This window comes from Trifolium pratense, linkage group LG4 (assembly GCF_020283565.1).
Source record: "Trifolium pratense cultivar HEN17-A07 linkage group LG4, ARS_RC_1.1, whole genome shotgun sequence".
Lineage (NCBI taxonomy): Eukaryota > Viridiplantae > Streptophyta > Magnoliopsida > Fabales > Fabaceae > Trifolium > Trifolium pratense.
This window is the reverse complement of record NC_060062.1, coordinates 57435584-57455316: the sequence shown is the minus strand read 5'-3', so window position 1 is coordinate 57455316 and position 19733 is coordinate 57435584. Positions and strand designations below refer to the sequence as shown.

The 19733-nt window shown below is 35.8% G+C and overlaps 1 pseudogene; it reads left to right on the top strand.

Annotated features, from left to right (window-relative positions):
• The first annotated feature begins 1564 nt into the window (after positions 1-1564).
• LOC123881575 lies at positions 1565-18212 on the top strand (annotated as a pseudogene).
• The last annotated feature ends 1521 nt before the right edge of the window (positions 18213-19733 follow it).

The window sequence follows — 19733 nt, the reverse complement described above, 5'->3', positions numbered from 1 at the left end:
CTATTTGGTTTTTTCGGAGTCCCATCCTATTTGATATTTTCGAAGTCCCATCCATATTTCGCAGTTCCATCCTATTTGATATTTTCGGAGGCCCACACTATTTGGTTTTTTCGGAGGCCCACACTATTTGGTTTTTTTTCGGAGTCCCATCCTATTTGATATTTTCGGAGGCCCACACTATTTGGTTTTTTCAGAGTCCCACCCTAAAGTCTGAAAACCAAAAGTCCATTCTTCGCTGGCATTTTCCAAAACCAAAAGTCTGATCTTATGCGGCAAACAAATCAAGTTCGATCCTATACGGCAAATCAAAAGTCCGATCATATATGGCAAACCAAAGTCCTACCCAATTCGAGAGTTGCGGAATCCTACCCTATGTCGAATTTTAGAGTCCTACCCTACGTTGAATTTTCAGAATCCTACCCTATTTGGTTTTTTCAGAGTCCCGCCCTATTTGGAATCTTGGAGTCCTACCCTAATTGGAATTTTAGAGTCCTACCCTATGTTGAATTGTAGAATCCTACCCTATTTGGAATTTTAGAGTCATACGCTAGTTGACTATTTCAGAATTCTACCCTAATTGATATTTTTCGGAGTCCCATCCACATTTGAAATTTTTGGAGGCCCACACTATTTAGTTTTTTTTCTCGGAGGCCCACACTATTTGGTTTGTTTCGGAGGCCCACACTATTTAGTTTTTTTTCTCGGAGGCCCACACTATTTGGTTTGTTTCGGAGGCCCACACTATTTAGTTTTTTTTCTCGGAGGCCCACACTATTTGGTTTGTTTCGAAGGCCCACACTATTTGGTTTGTTTCGGAGGCCCACACTATTTAGTTTTTTTTCTCGGAGGCCCACACTATTTGGTTTGTTTCGGAGGCCCACACTATTTAGTTTTTTTTCTCGGAGGTCCACACTATTTGGTTTGTTTCGGAGGCCCACACTATTTGGTTTGTTTCGGAGGCCCACACTATTTAGTTTTTTTCTCGGAGGCCCACACTATTTGGTTTGTTTCGGAGGCCCACACTATTTGGTTTGTTTCGGAAGCCCACACTATTAAGTTTTTTTCTCGGAGGCCCACACTATTTGGTTTGTTCAGAGTCTCATCTTATTAAACATTTTTAGAGTCCCATCTTTATTTTGTATTTCTTCGGAGGCCCATCCTTAGTTGGCAATTTCGGAGTCTCATCTTCAATCCGTATTTTCGGAGTCCCATCCTTAGTTGGCAGTTTAGAGTCTCGTGGTTGCTGAGAATTTAGAGTCTCATCTTCATTTACCCTCTCAGGCAAAATTTTGTGTCTTCTTGTATTTAACTATCTTTTATCACTATCACGCGATTAAATATATTTAAATAGGGGCAGCTGTCATACCCCAAATTTTGACTTCATGGTTAGTGTTATATTATTTTGTATTGAGAGGAGAGTTTGAGGACTTGCAAGTGTAAGAGCATGAGTTCGAATCCCACCGGTGTCCCTTTTTCATTTTATTTTATTTTGTTATCTTATTTTATTTTTTATTAATAAAAACAAAAAAAAACAAAAAACGCAAAAAAAAATAAAATCAAAGGATAAGGATACAGTGAGTCCGCGTATGCTATTGATCCAGGAATGGAAAATTGAAATCTTACTCATAAACACAATTGAATCACATTAGTTGTAGATGAGAACAAATCAAACAAAAAAGAAAAATTTTCATTCACTTGCAAACTTGTTCAATCATCATTCATATCAAATCAATCAGGATTCAATGCCAAAACTTAGTCCTATTGCTATATAAATACCACGGAATTCTACCTAAGAGAAGACACGCATAGAAGAAAAGAGAAAAAAACACACAAAAAAAATTACACGCAAAAAAGAGGATTTTACACAAAAACAAAAAAACACCACAAACCCAAAAAAAAAGAAGAAAAGAACGGGAACAGAGCAGAGGAGCAGAAGCAGAGGAGCAAAAGCAGAGGAGCAAAAGGAAAGGAAAAGCTTACGCCGTTGGTATTCACTGCAGGCCAGGTTACACCTTTTAGACCTCAAATTCACTATATATATAATGCATGAGTAAGGATTTTTGTGGTTTAAATGTGTTCTTTGTGTTGCTATATGTTTATGTTTATGGTAATTTCTTTGTGAATTTTTTTGGGATCTAATTTGTAAAAAGAAAAAAGAGCATAAACTAATAAATCTTGAACGTGTACACCGAATCTGCCTGTTTTGATTTTTGGGCTCGATTCGAGGCGGGAGGAATATTTTTTAAAAAAAATATATAAAAAACAAAAATATAAAAAGAAAAAAAAAAGGGGTTTTTCGGCGGCAGCCGCCGCGCCGGAATCTGGAAACACGGTGGCGTTCCACCGGAAGGGATGAATGTTCATCCCTGTTCTTGAAAACTCAAGAACCCTAGGAGAGAAGTGAGAGAGACCGTGAGAGAGAAAGGGAAGAAGAAAGAGAAAAATCTGTGAAAATAGAGGAGAATCGTTATCAAGCGGCCAGAAACGTCCCTCAGCGAAGTCTCATCAAGACCGTCTGATTGATCAGACGGCAGAGATGTATTCCCGTTTTTTTGTTTGTCCAGCGCCTCTGGGCCCTTACCGGGTTGGGCCTGCTACGTCTGTTGCTATACGCACTCCCATTTCTATACATTCTGTGAAATTTTATTTTTATTTTTATTTTTACCCTTTTCATTTGTTCATCTAATTTGCTTAATTTGTTTAATTTAAGTTCAAATATAGTAAAAAAACAAAAAATATAAATCATTTGTAATGTCGAATATGTGAATAAACTTAAATAATTTGGATTGAAAAGGGGACCGGCGGATGTACATCCGCTCATACCTCAAATGACCGAACGCTGGCCATGCGCCTTGCGTACCGGTTGTTTGTCTTCCATAACTTAAAATCAATCTCAACTCATCAAATTTCACTCCTTTCGCGGTCATGCACGCTCAAATTTTTTTTCTCTCAAGCGGGTACCATCTTTCAAGCACGAGGCTTTTTTTAGTTAAAACAGACTTTTTACCCAAGCGCGGTTAAAACTTTTTTTCAATAATTAAAATCAACCAACCAACAATTATTTTCTACCAGAACTACGGGGCTTTGAGTTTCCCATCGCACCAGGGAATACGTAGGAGCAGGATTCAACATCTTGTCGAGCCCACTAATAAAAAACTAACATTTTTCCCCACTTGTAAATAATTTCGATAATTAATAAAAGCAAGCAAATAGTTTAAAACACTCTTTTAACTCTAAAATTAACGCGAAGGTTCCCGTTGAGTACAACGAATGTGAGGGGTGCTAATACATTCCCCTCGCATAATCGACTCCCGAACCCGGAAATGGTTGCGACGACTATCTTCCCATTTTTTTCAAGGTTTTATCGATATTTTCCTTTTCCGTCTGGAATAAATAAAGTTCGGTGGCGACTTTACTGTTTAAGCGAGCGTTTTACGCCCGCGCATTTTTCCAGCCGCTTCATGATGATCTCAAACGGATTCAAAGTGAATGAAAGTGACAAATGCATTTATTATAAATATGAAAATGGCATTTGCACTATTGTATGTCTCTATGTAGACGATTTACTCATCTTTGGATCAAACATGACTGCTGTAAATGTAACACCCAAACCCATTATTTATTTATTTATTTCTACCTTTAGTAAAATCTTTTTCAAAACACGCAACGGAAAATCACATTTAATTTATTGAATATCGGTTCGAGTATTACACTCCTCTATCAAAATAATACTAATGTAATTAATTAGTAAAAGTAGTGTTTATACAAATCTTTGAATCAAATAATGTATTTATTGATTATACAAAACAACCTAGACAATAGACTTTATATACAATATAAAACCCTTTCCCTTGTCACAATCAGAGCAGAGCTTCACCGACGACTCGACATCGAATACCACAAAATCCTGTAAAATCTGGACCCCCAACGGTCCAGCACATAACACATAAAAGAGAGTTAGACAACATACTCAAAATATAAGTGTAAGTAAATGGTACTTAAACACTCATTCATAAAAACATGCATAATCATACATTATACATATACATCACCATCATTCATGCATATTCATATATCATGCATATACTTCATCTATCACATAATCAATCATTCACAAAATACACCAAACATATAGTTTCACGTCGTCTCGGACAATACCAAAACATTAACAAATATCACATAACTCAATTACAAATAGGGATATACATAAAGTTCCTAATGTAATCTAACACCACAAATACATTGTTCAGATAATGGTCATGACGGACCCTGCGTTGTTCATTTTATAGTCATGACGGACTCTGCGTTGTTCATTTTATAGTCATGACGGACTCTGCGTTGTTCATTTTATAGTCATGACGGACTCTGCGTTGTTCATTTTATAGTCATGACGGACTCTGCTCCTCACATACGGATTAACAATCAACATTTACCAAGTATGTGTCAAACATCATTTATTATAAAATGCACACATAATTCCTAATGCAATCTAATGCTTCACATTCATGTTATGTCCTCTAGACACCTCTAATGCATGTGGTATCATCGTCTTTATCAGGGTATTTCACCTCTGATATCCTTCTTTATCAAACAAATATAGTTCGATATCCTTCTTTATTGGACAAGCCAATATCCCTAAATATTCATGATGCATGCACTCAAAACTCATGAATATATACATCAACAATTTTGGCATATAGCCCATCAACAATAACGTGGAACACTATCCAACGTTCGTCTTTATTAAGATAATCAATACCTTAATATCCTTCTTTATCGAATAACACAATTCGATATACTTCTTTATTAAAGTTAATTAACACCTTAATATACTTCTTTGACATTTTAACAAACATCATCACAATACAATTAATCATAGTTATAAACAATCAGTAGCATTTAAAACCACCAAACAACAGTTCAGGTAATACCCCTACTAACACAGAGTACCCCTACTATACCAGAGGACCCCTACTACACATGTGGTTCAGGTAATACCCCTACTATCACGCAAGGACCCCTACTAGCACATAGAACCCCTACTATCACGCAAGGACCCCTACTAGCACATAGAACCCCTACTATTATGCAAGGACCTCTACTAGCACATAGAACCCCTACTATCATGCAAGAACCCCTACTAGCACATAGAACCCCTACTATCATGCAGATGACTCCTGCTAACACAGAGGATAGAAATCTACTAAAAAAAATCCAAGTTTGATGTTCTAGATTCCAAATAAGTTTGTATTCACATATAACAAACATAGATAAACACAAAAGGACGGTCCATTTCTCAGATCTACCTCAGAAACATTGAAAAAGTAAGGATTAACACTATTTCATCAAAACTCTCAAGAACACAAAATTCTTGAGTTTAATCCATTAGAAAACTCGTTTTTAACCATTATTTCCGTTCATTAATCATGTTACAAGCATGTTAAACATATCAAGAACCTTAGGAACGATTTTCATCAAGAAAATCCATTCCAATCTAAAACGAAAATGGGGTGGAGGAAGTTCGGGTGAGGATAAATCGACATTCTCCCCTTCCTCGAGTCACCCACAAATATGAAATCTACTCTCTTACCTGGATTCGAAGAAAACTCGAAGATTTGATCTTGATCTCTTCACTTTCCCTTTGCCCTAGCTCTTGAGCTCTCCCTTCTCTCTTCACTTCTCAACAACAAGAGAAAAATGAATTTCTCTCTCTATGTCAAGCCCTTAATGGGCGCCCCCCACTCATGAGACAAGGCCCATTGGGCCTCAAGCCCAATTGGCTTGGCCCAATAACACGCTAACTCACTCTACTCGCCTAATAACTAAAGTACTCGATAAATAACTCTAGTTATTAACTTAATTAAAATGCCACGTTAAATAAGATATTTTAACACATAAAAATAATAATATGAAAATTGGGTCGTTACAACTCTCCCCCACTTAAAAGATTTTCGCCCTCGAAAATTACGCTACTAAAACAACTCCGGATAACTCCTATATCCGACCCTCCAACGAAACGTTCAAAACACTACACATTACCAAGTTTGACAAAATTAGTTTATCCCATCCAACACAATTTTTAGCTATTTATCAACAAGAGATCAAGGACGGCCAGTTCCTCAATTTGTCGATAGATAGTCAACAATCATGATATCGGCATAAACCATTCTTATCAAACCGCTAAAACGTCAACTTCGCACGAAACATCCACAGACTCACATTCTACGGTACTCACAACTCTACCCCAAAACAGGTACAAACAATCGAACTCTCCGAAAGATACTTCCGTGGAATACTTCCACAACTCCATAATTCTCATAAATCTTTGATTCCCTCATGAATCACTTAACTGTGCTGCACCACTTATTCATATTCGAATCTTATTCCAACTTATCACTTGATAAATCAATTCCAACAATCACTTGATGACCAACATTCCCAAATCTCCCTCGATACATCCTAGAAATTATCGTTTCTAACCGTCAAATTCCTTTTCTCACATTGAGTCGAATCCAATACGACTACTCTGTTCCCAAGTAATCTCTCAACCAATATTTGCATTCCTTAACGCAAACATTTTCCAATACCACTTCTCCTTAATCCCTTAGCAATTCGCTACTTAAAAAAATTAGGCTACCGCCTAAAATTGGTTCTCCAAACAATCATAACCTCTATCTCGTTGATTCCAAACGACATCTTCAATTCGCCCATAATCCATCTATCGGTGTTCCTCATCATCTTGCATTGCAACAAGCATACTCTTCTCCGTTTATTCACTCATCGAATTCTTATTCACCTCCGACCTCTACCAATCATCATCTCTCTATGGATAGCTATCTTTAAACTCCTCCTTAGTACATTCGATACCCAAAATCAAACTCTTGAATTTAATCTACAAAGCTCCAAATACTCGTCATACGATCTAATCCCATCCATTAAATTCTAATCAACCCTTGTCTTAGTATTCTTACTCATGACTCCTTGTCTAATCCCAATATGACATCTCTAGAAAATTTCCAAAAATTCTCGTCCAAAAAATACATTCTAAGTTATACATCAAATCACTACCGTTCCATCATTCCTGATGAAACAATTTAAAATCCTTTACTTCATTGTCACCGATTGTGACCATACTACATCAACATCCACGATGCATCTAACAACACTTGTCTCTACCGACTCTTTCATTCCATGGATTCAAATTTCCTAGTAAATACTTACTTACTCTTATCTCGTGGGCACTACAAAATGCTCTCCGACACTTACCTTAGGCATCGCCTTCAACTCCTTACTATATGTGCTCAAACACAACATCTACTCACATGTGCGGAAATCCTTTTTGCAAACTCTCACCTAACACAAGTCACTTCCAACATAACCTCCTACTACTCATTCTTTGCACGTTCTTCAACGGCTAACTTTCTTATTCTTCATTATTCAAAAATGATACCTCTCTTTTAGCTTCATCTCAACCTCTAGGATCTCTACGTTCTCGTTCAACATGTGACACAAATTGTCCGGTCCTTATCCAAATCCAATCACTCTTTCTTCGACAAGCCTCTCACAAAATCTTTCGAATCGTTATCCTACTTCCATCTTCGAATAAACTCGACTACTCATACAATCCTTACTTCCAACGATTCAACAAACATACCAATCCTATTATGATATTTCTCAATTCCATTCTCATTCACTTTAAAACCTACTTCCATATGCACGACTCACATAAAGCTTCTTACTCAAGAATCCGGTACAACATCCGATCCACTTGGATGACAACTTACTTCAAAATCATCACCTCCTCAAGAATCTTAATCACTCCCTCTTCTTCATATTCGACTCACACTAATCGAATAGGTACTTCAACTTGGTCCACAAAACACGCCTCCATACTTCTAGTGCAACACACGATCTCCAATCATTCCGAATACCCTTCATCTCACTTAACCAATCTCACTAACGCCCCACGGCGAAACACTTGGTCTGACAACTTCCCTTCTAGTAGTTTCTCACAACTTGTTGCGCCCATTCATTCCACTTCGAACAACGTCGCCAATTCCTGAATATTCCGCTTCAAGAGCATCTCTACTCATCTCATCTTCTCACGTTCGAAACATCTCGGAGGGATATAACCTTCTCCCCCACTTATCTCAAGCTCACTCGTACTCTTCCACTAGAACTTCTGGTGCTCACACCTAACGGTTCTATCGTCTCTAAACATATTCTTCCTAAGAAGAAACTAGTATCGACATCGTTCGTACGCATGTCGCATACAAGGGACAAAACCTAACCCACGATACCTAAACACTTACACAAAATCATGCAAGCATCCAAGTAACCTATACTTCCCTCACTTCTCAAAGTTAGGAAATCAAACAACACAAGAAAAATGAACATTGCAACGCAATAATTCATATTCACATTTATTCTGGTCCTAACAAACACAAGAAAACAGGAATCTCACATCTAATCAACTTAGGACAAGACATCAACAAAAATAAATTTCTTGCCTGGCTCCCTCGCTTAGCAAAAGCTAGCGAGCTCCCGGCGAGACAAGTCAAAAACATTCACAGGATTTAGCAAGACTTAGCGAGACTCAGCGAGATTCAATCTTCGCCTAGCAAGCACATCCAAAAATATGGGTGCTCTGCTACGGTTTTGAACTTACGCTCACTAAACTCTCGTTTTCTCGACTCACTAATCCACAAAATCCAAAACATCAAGCATATAACATCATTATAGACTTGAAAGCACAATTACATTCATGCATCAACAATCACGACATAGAATTATGAGATCTTCATGTTTTTACTCATAAAACGCATAGCAATTCAAATCCCTAGTAATCATCTAACACATGTTATAAACAAACATATAACAAACACATACAAGGACACATTAATATCCTAATCTTCTCACCATTTTGAAATTTTAATTTTCACTTATTCAAAAGAAAATAACTCTTTATTTTCACCAAAATCTTCAAGAAATAATATTAGTTTTTAAAATTATTTCAAATCATTACCACATGCAGTTTTATATCATGCCGGATCGTCACATGCAGTTTTACATCATGCCGGATCATCACATGCAGTTTTACATCATGCCGGATCATCAACAATTAGAAATAAGCATCAATCCATCAAGTTTAAACTACAAAAAGGTTAAACTCTACGCATATACAACTATTATAAACATAGGAGTATAGCACTGACACCACTACTCAACAAAAGAATGGATCGATTAATCCAATTCACACCACTCATAGTTCTTAAATGAACAACATAAGTGATTTCACAAAACAAACACAACAAAATCGTTAGACAAACACGACTGACACACAATACTCACTTGGTCTGACTGCACAGACCTGCTCTGATCGACACATAACCCACACAGTCCGAAGACAACGGGGCTCTGATACCAATTGTAACACCCAAACCCATTATTTATTTATTTCTACCTTTAGTAAAATCTTTTTCAAAACACGCAACGGAAAATCACATTTAATTTATTGAATATCGGTTCGAGTATTACACTCCTCTATCAAAATAATATTAATGTAATTAATTAGTAAAAGTAGTGTTTATACAAATCTTTGAATCAAATAATGTATTTATTGATTATACAAAACAACCTAGACAATAGACTTTATATACAATATAAAACCCTTTCCCGTGTCACAATCAGAGCAGAGCTTCACCGACGACTCGACATCGAATACCACAAAATCCTGTAAAATCTGGACCCCCAACGGTCCAGCACATAACACATAAAAGAGAGTTAGACAACATACTCAAAATATAAGTGTAAGTAAATGGTACTTAAACACTCCTTCATAAAAACATGCATAATCATACATTATACATATACATCACCATCATTCATGCATATTCATATATCATGCATATACTTCATCTATCACATAATCAATCATTCACAAAATACACCAAACATATAGTTTCACGTCGTCTCAGACAATACCAAAACATTAACAAATATCACATAACTCAATTACAAATAGGGATATACATAAAGTTCCTAATGTAATCTAACACCACAAATACATTGTTCAGATTATGGTCATGACGGACCCTGCGTTGTTCATTTTATAGTCATGACGGACTCTGCGTTGTTCATTTTATAGTCATGACGGACTCTGCGTTGTTCATTTTATAGTCATGACGGACTCTGCGTTGTTCATTTTATAGTCATGACGGACTCTGCTCCTCACATACGGATTAACAATCAACATTTACCAAGTATGTGTCAAACATCATTTATTATAAAATGCACACATAATTCCTAATGCAATCTAATGCTTCACATTCATGTTATGTCCTCTAGACACCTCTAATGCATGTGGTACCATCGTCTTTATCAGGGTATTTCACCTCTGATATCCTTCTTTATCAAACAAATATAGTTCGATATCCTTCTTTATTGGACAAGCCAATATCCCTAAATATTCATGATGCATGCACTCTAAACTCATGAATATATACATCAACAATTTTGGCATATAGCCCATCAACAATAACGTGGAACACTATCTAACGTTCGTCTTTATTAAGATAATCAATACCTTAATATCCTTCTTTATCGAATAACACAATTCGATATACTTCTTTATTAAAGTTAATTAACACCTTAATATACTTCTTTGACATTTTAACAAACATCATCACAATACAATTAATCATAGTTATAAACAATCAGTAGCATTTAAAACCACCAAACAACAGTTCAGGTAATACCCCTACTAACACAGAGTACCCCTACTATACCAGAGGACCCCTACTACACATGTAGTTCAGGTAATACCCCTACTATCACGCAAGGACCCCTACTAGCACATAGAACCCCTACTATCACGCAAGGACCCCTACTAGCACATAGAACCCCTACTATTATGCAAGGACCTCTACTAGCACATAGAACCCCTACTATCATGCAAGAACCCCTACTAGCACATAGAACCCCTACTATCATGCAGATGACTCCTACTAACACAGAGGATAGAAATCTACTAAAAAAAATCCAAGTTTGATGTTCTAGATTCCAAATAAGTTTGTATTCACATATAACAAACATAGATAAACACAAAAGGACGGTCCATTTCTCAGATCTACCTCAGAAACATTGAAAAAGTAAGGATTAACACTATTTCATCAAAACTCTCAAGAACACAAAATTCTTGAGTTTAATCCATTAGAAAACTCGTTTTTAACCATTATTTCCGTTCATTAATCATGTTACAAGCATGTTAAACATATCAAGAACCTTAGGAACGATTTTCATCAAGAAAATCCATTCCAATCTAAAACGAAAATGGGGTGGAGGAAGTTCGGGTGAGGAGAAATCGACATTCTCCCCTTCCTCGAGTCACCCACAAATATGAAATCTACTCTCTTACCTAGATTCGAAGAAAACTCGAAGATTTGATCTTGATCTCTTCACTTTCCCTTTGCCCTAGCTCTTGAGCTCTCCCTTCTCTCTTCACTTCTCAACAAGAGAAAAATGAATTTCTCTCTCTATGTCAAGCCCTTAATGGGCGCCCCCCACTCATGAGACAAGGCCCATTGGGCCTCAAGCCCAATTGGCTTGGCCCAATAATACGCTAACTCACTCTACTCGCCTAATAACTAAAGTACTCGATAAATAACTCTAGTTATTAACTTAATTAAAATGCCACGTTAAATAAGATATTTTAACACATAAAAATAATAATATGAAAATTGGGTCGTTACAGTAAACGCAGTGAAATCATTGTTGTGTAACAACTTTGATATGAAAGACCTCGGAGAGGCAAGTGTGATTCTTGGGATCAAGATCACTAGGTCAAAGGAGGGAATAACTTTAGATCAATCACGCTATGTGGAAAAGATTCTAAAGAAATATAATTACTTTGACTGTAAACCTGCTTGTACGCCGTATGATCCCAGTGTAAAATTGTTTAAGAACACTGATGAAAGCGTAAGACAAACTGAATATGCGAGCATCATTGACAGTCTTAGTTATGCCACTGATTGTACCAAACCCGGCATAGCATATGTCGTCGGACTGTTGTGCAGGTTTACTAGTAGGCCCAGTAATGAGCATTGGCAAGCCATTGAGAGAGTCATGAGGTACCTTAAAAGGACCATGAATCTTGGATTGCATTATCAGAGATTTCCTCCTGTACTTGAAGGGTACAATGATGCTGATTGGAACACCTTGTCGGATGATTCCAAAGCGACTAGTGGCTATATATTCAATATAGCTGGAGGAGCTGTGTCATGGAAATCAAAGAAACAGACTATATTGGCTCAGTCCACTATGGATTCTGAAATGATAGCGCTTACCACTGCTAGTGAAGAAGCAAGTTGGTTGAGATGCTTGCTATCTGAGATTCCCTTGTGGGAAAAACCTATGCCAGCTGTGTTGATCCACTACGATAGTACCGCGGCTATTGCTAAAATTGAGAATCGATTATATAATGGCAAGAAACGTCAAATAAGACGTAAGCACAACACAGTGAGAGAGATGATCACTAAAGGTGTTGTGAGAGTGGATCATGTACGCATTGACGAAAATTTAGCGGATCATTTGACGAAAGGACTAGCTAGAGAGAAAGTCCATAATACATCTAAAAAGATGAGACTAATGCCTATATGAATTTCTCATGATGGAAACTCAACCTAAAAGACTGGAGATCCCAAGAATTAGGTTCAATGGGTAATAATAAGAGTCGTGAGAAGTTAATGAGGATCATGCAAATAAAAATAAGAAAAGCATGATTCCTGAAAGCGAAAGGATGAGTTGAAACTCTTAATGAGATCTATACTCTGTATGAGTGGAGTACCGAGCTTCAGGAGTACTCTTGATAGACACACCTATATGAATGTGGAACTGAGGCCGGTTCCTATGGAATTTAGAGGCGAATTCCTAGAGCTTTCTTGAAACCGGGATTAACGTGCAGGGCCAATAAAGCACGGGCTATTAAGAAACACCTTGTGAAAAGGTTGTGTGCGGGTTTGAGAAAAATCTGAGATAGAGTTCAAGACAAGTGTCACTCTTGCTAAATCGGGCTCTTACTCGCTATGCAAAGGTTCAAGTCATAGACACCTTTGCTTATGCACAATCTTTTAGAAACCTTTGAAACACTTTTTTTTTTTTTAAATTCAAGTGGGGGATTGTTGGAAAATGAACATAGTAGTGTTCATTTAAGTGTGGAAGTTGAAACATTGTGATCGGAAATGGGATGAACACATTGGTCTTGTAGGACAGTCCTATTCCAATCAGTGTAGTATGATTCTAAAACGGATCCATTAATCCCATTATTCCACTTGAAATTCGTTCTTTTGGATCTATAATGAATCCAATTAAGCCACTTAAATTTTGATGCCTCCTTGTCTCATCAGTTTTTCTTTTGGTTATATGAAGAATAATATGTTCTTCATTTTTCAATATATATTTTTTATACGACAACAAAACAACTCAATATACAATTCATATACTTAAAAACATTCCACAAAATATTGCTCTCGTGCTATTTCTTTGTCAAAGACAATTCTTTGTGTTTCATTGGTTTTGTGAACTGCCATTGTTGTACCAGCACTGATATTGTTGTATCATTGAGATTGATATTGTTGTATCAATTTTCGAGTGGTTTTGTAGAACCATTCAAGAAGGTGTTCCTTCTCCGATCATTACAGTGCAATACTTGATCGGTTCTGTGTTGAACAGGGATGTTTTATCCTGGGGACGACGCGGTTGGATTGTCTGCTTTGCACAATTTGAGCAGTACCACGAAACGTCTTAAAGAGAGCGACCTAGTACGCGACTCAGCCAATAAAATCTTCAGTTCTAAATTTTTAGAAAATTATTTTTTCAATATCAAAAACAACAATTTTAAGACGTTTTCCAAAACTGCTATGGATACTGCAGATGTTATTGGCAATTCGGTTCTTGGTGCAACTGAAAGACCGTTTAAGTTTGAAGGACTCCACTTCAAACGTTGGCAACAAAAAATGTTTTTCTTCTTAACCTTAAAAAAAGTTGTCTACGTTTTAAGTGATGAGATGCCTCTTGTTGCTTCTGCTGGTTCAAGTTCCGGAACAAATCAAACTCTCGCCATCAATGGTGAAAACGGTGAAAAATCTGATGGTGAAAAACAAAAAGAAAAGGCTTCGATTAGTGGCGACTCCAGGATTGTTAGGGAGCCTGGGCAAATTTTTGGAGGGAATTTTATCAACCCAAATTTCGAATATAGAAATATTTAAACTCTGTTTTTCAATATTTAATTTTGGAAGAAATTTTTAAACAAGAAATAACATGCAAGAGTATAGCCATGTTTCCAATATAATTAAGGCTCAACTAAATAAGAGACTACAATGAAAACTGAATCCACATCGACGTATATAATTATATTAAACTACTTATTTATACAATCAAAACAGCTTAACAAATTTTAAAATTCAAAACACCATCAAGTCATCAAACAAAGATTATAGATTGAGAAGGTTTTAGGTTGTTAAAAATTAGAATTAATTGCATATTTGATCTGTTATGTTTATTTTAGGTTTCAATTTGGTCCCTTATTTTTTAAAAGTTTCAAGTTGGTCATTTTCCTCAAATTTTAGTTTAAATCGTCGACTTTTCTAATGAATTTGCGTACGTAGACCACTTAGGAAAGTACTATGTGAATGTTTTAGAAAAATTAACTCAAAATTTAACAAAAAGTTAGAAAAAATTAACTCAAAATTTAACGAAAACGACCAACTTATGTTGAGATCAATAACATAAGGAATCAACTTGAAACTTTTAAAAAATAAGGGACCAAATTGAAACCTAAAATAAACATTAGAGACTAAATATGTTTCGTACGGTACCTTTACGAAATGCGTTTGTTTCTTTTATTTTTATTTTTTCTTGTTTCTTATTATTACAAAAAAAAAAAAAGGCAGCCCAGGCATGTGCCGGGCATGCCGGACGGCATAATCGCCGGTGGCTTCGATTGATCCTGCAGCACAAATTAAAGCCCAAAAGCTTCAACTGAAAAAGGAACAACAACTCTGGTTGCATAATGATTATTTATGCAAAGGCTATATTATAAATGGTCTCTGTGATGATATGTATGACTATTACAGTACATAATTGTGAGATCCTGGATTCGAACCCGGGTCATGACGTCCGGCCTAACAATTTCGATATTGTTTGACAGGTGAACTAGGAGTTATGTGACGAAATTATAAAAATTTATTTTTATATTTTTTTCTTTTTTATGTCAAATAGCTAGTGTTTCTATATATATATATATAGGGAGTACTTCAAGTGAGAGCAATGTCTTATAATGAGAGATGAGAGGAGAACTTAATAACCCTTAGATTAGATTTACGGTTGAGATTGTTAATTAATTAAAAATACTCCTGTACACTGTTTTCTTCTTTCACGTACCCACGTTTCTGTTTTGCCGCAAAAGTTTTCCGCAATATCTTTGAGTGCCGCCATCACCCAAACCCTTCTCTCTATACTGCTTTTTTGCCTCTCTCTTTGTAATCATCTTCTCCAATCGTATGAGGTAATCCCATGCTTTTTCCTGGCTCATGATTTTGTGTTCCTGAATGTCATTTTTAGTTCTTTTGAATGATGTTGTTTATGTTATGCATATTACAATTGCCCGTTGAAAGACATTTGTGAAAAGAAAGAACAATTCCTGAATGTTAAGATCCTTGAAAATTCAAGAATAAATAAATCAATCCCTACCACACTTCCTCTTTTTTTGTCTATTTTTACTTTTGCTTTTTATTCAATTAATTATTGTTGTTGTATATCATTTATACAATGGGATATACGGTTCATCACAACTACACAAATAATTGAAATTAGAGTTTAAACATAAAAGATAATAGTATTTTGAAGGATATTTATTAATTTACTATAATCAGAATATTAATGAACTTTAGATCAATATCACAGTATCAAATCATTAGTTTTTGGTATTTGCTGCATATTTTAGGTTTGCATTTTTATTTTATCATTTTATTATTATTATTATATCATACTTGAAGACTTGCATTTCTCTTTATCCCAGTATGGAAGAGCTACAAAGTCCTGATCCCGAATTCGCTTCCTACCACAACTCCGAAAGTTCCAGATCACCCGTACATTCGGTAATCACGATAAACCAACAATTTTTTGTTAATAATATTGTAGATCTTTTTAATTATGAGTTTATATATATTATTGTATTTTTCTATTTTTAGGAAAATGAATGTGTGCCAAATGATTGTGATGATGATCTGAAGCCTAAGGTTGGACAAATCTTTGATACATTAGAAGAGTGTCAAACGTTTTACCAAAACTATGCACATGCTGTTGGATTTAGTGTGCGCGCCTCATCGGAAACTAAAGATAGAAATGGGGTGAAGCGTTGGAAGCATTATGTTTGCTCGAAAGAAGGTTACTTACCAAATAAGACAAAAGACAAGGAGCAAAGTGAACCAAATATCAAGACTAGAAGAAGGAGTCCTACAAGAGTAGGATGCAAAGCAAAAGTTGCTTTCAAATGGGTAGAAGGTAAATATGTGCTTATTCAATTTCATGAAAGTCATACACATGCACTTGCGTCACCTACGAAGAGACAGTTTCTTAGATCGGCAAGAAAAGTAAATCCTGTTCACAAGAGTTTATTGCTTGCATTTAATAGACAAAATATTGGACCTGCAAAAACACACCGTGTAATGAAAGAACAATTTGGCGGTTATCAAAATGTTGGGTGCACACAAAGAGATCTCGAAAATTATTCAAGAGATTTAAAAACCTTGATTAAGGGTGCTGATGCACAAATTTTTATTGATAACTTTAGAAGAAAGCAAGAAGTTAATCCATCATTCTATTATGCATATGAGGTGGATGAAGAAGGTCGACTGAAACATGCTTTTTGGGCAGATGATATTTGTAAAAAAAAATTATTCGGTGTTTGGTGATGTGGTTTCCTTTGATACTACATACGAAACAAATAAATATTCTAGAATTTTTGCACCATTTACTGGAGTAAACCATCATAGACAGTCTATTACTTTCGGAGCAGGTTTTTTAGAAAATGAGAAAATTGATTCATTCAAATGGTTGTTTGAAAAGTTTTTGGAAGCAATGGGAGGACATAAGCCAACTCTTATAATAACTGATCAAGATCCATCCATGAAAGTTGCTATAGAAGATATTTTTAAATCTTCTGTTCATAGATTTTGTATGTGGCACATTATGAAAAAGGTTTCTGAAAAAGTAGGTGTTTCCTTGAATGATAATGAGGATTTCAATAAAAGCTTCAAGTCATGTGTTTGGGGATCCGAGACTCCTTTAGATTTTGAAACAACATGGAAGTCTATAATGTGCAGGTTTGAGTGTGATAAAAATAAGTGGCTATCACATATGTTTGATATTCGAAGCATGTGGATCCCAGCTTACTTTAAAGAAGTTTTTTTGGCTGGGATATTGAGAACAACATCAAGATCTGAAAGTGAGAATTCTTTTTATGGTAACTTCTTGAATCCTCATGTTAGCTTGGTTGAATTTTGGATGAGGTATGATTCTGCAATAGAAGCACAAAGGCAGAAAGAGTTACTTGCCGATAATAATTCGCTTCATTCTCTACCAAAACTATTGTTGGATCGTGGTTTAGAGAGACATGGAAGAGATGTGTACACTCATGAGAACTTTTATATATTTCAACAAGAATTGTGGATAGCATGTGTAGATTGTGCAGTTGAAAACAAGAAAGAGGAAGATGGAATGGAAACATTGCATATAATTGATAATAGTGAGAAAAATAGTAAACTACGAGAAGTGGTTTATAATCCATCTAATCACAATTCAATTTGTTCATGCAAAATGTCGCAAAATGCAAGAAAACGCCGGAGAAAATGTTCAGAACGTTGGATTTATACGAAGCGATTTCCGAAAATTGGCATCAAATTGAATCGATCTTTTCATCGGAATCAAATTACACGATCCGTTCTCAGGTGATTGCATCACAAGTGAGACTCGGTGAGACCGTTATAAATATGCTAACCGATTTCGAATCGGCGATTCAGAAAGAATCTTCGAAGGTTCCGGTACCAGGCGGAGGAGTTCATCCTCTAACACGCTACGTCATGAATTACATTGCACTTCTCTCCGATTACAGCGATGCAATCGCCGATATAGTTTCCGATTGGCCACTAAGAGAAAATTGCTTAATTAGGAAGACAAAAAACACTAAAAGATGACCTTTATGAGTGCACAGTTTTAAAAGTTGTTCACAGTTTTAAAAAAAAGAAAAGAAAAAAGAAAAGAAGAAGAAGAAGAGAGAAGTGATTCACAAAACAGAAACGTGGGTACGTGAAAGAAGAAAACAGTGTACAGGAGTATTTTTAATTAATTAACAATCTCAACCGTAAATCTAATCTAAGGGTTATTAAGTTCTCCTCTCATCTCTCATTATAAGACATTGTTCTCACTTGAAGTACTCCCTATATATATATATATATATGAGTAATCAGTCAATTTAGTCCCTAAACTATCACTCTCTCACCAACTTAGTCCCTAAACTATTAAAAATAACTAAAAGGTCCCTAATCTATTTTCCATCCGTCAATTTAGACTATCAATCTCTCACCAACTTAGTCCCTAAACTATTAAAAACAACTAAAAGGTCCCTAATCTATTTTTCATCCGTCAATTTAGTCCCTAAACTATCACTCTCTCACAAACTTAGTCCCTAAACTATTAAAAACAACTAAAAGGTCCCTAATCTATTTTTCATCCGTCAATTTAGTCCTCGGTTAACTTGTGTATAAAACCCTAAAATATTATCACCCTTTCTTTTTCCACGTGCTTCGACGAAAACAACCACCCTACTCGCCGCCAACCACTCCACTCTCCGGCAACAACCGTTTTGCTCGCAACGCAAATATAACATCTAGTCGTCGAACTCAATTCATTCTTTCAGAATAATCATTTAGAACGAAAGAGATCTTTAGTATGAAAAAAGTGGCAATTGTCGGTTTCTTTTTTTTTTAACACAGAATATTTTTTTTATTCAACTTTTTGACTGAAAGATTAAAAAAAAATGATATGATTCAACCGTTTTTGGTTTTATAACTTGTTGTTTTGTCTGGTTTAATAATACTGCTTATCCTATTGAGTTTTATAGTCCCACTGGACCGGAAGCTTCTCAAGCTCAAGCATTTACTTTTCTTGTTAGTGACTACGCTAAAATCAGGTCTGTTTTTTGTTCTCACTTTTGTAAATTTGTAAGGGTTTGTGATTTTGTTTTATCTCTTTGAAGTTTATACTGTGATCTCTTGTTTCTAGCGGGTCTGGGAGTTTTTTTTATCCTTCTATTCCTTTTCTTCTGTTTTAGTATGCTAACAAAGTCTTATTAAATTTCAAGCATTTGTATGGTGAATTATCTTTGTGCAGGCTGATTGTGTTATTGGTAATACTAGTAGGAGCTAGCTTTTTTCATCAATGCTAGTGTGTTAAAAAGTGCCTTGAGATATTATAACAGGTTTGTTAGGAATCATAAAATGATGTTTGTGAGGGACTAAATTGAAGGATGTGAATATAGTTTAGGGACCTTTTAGTTGTTTTTAATAGTTTAGGGACTAAGTTGGTGAGAGAGTAATAGTTTAGGGACTAAATTGACAGATGAAAAATAGATTAGGGACCTTTTAGTTGTTTTTAATAGTTTAGGGACTAAGTTGGTG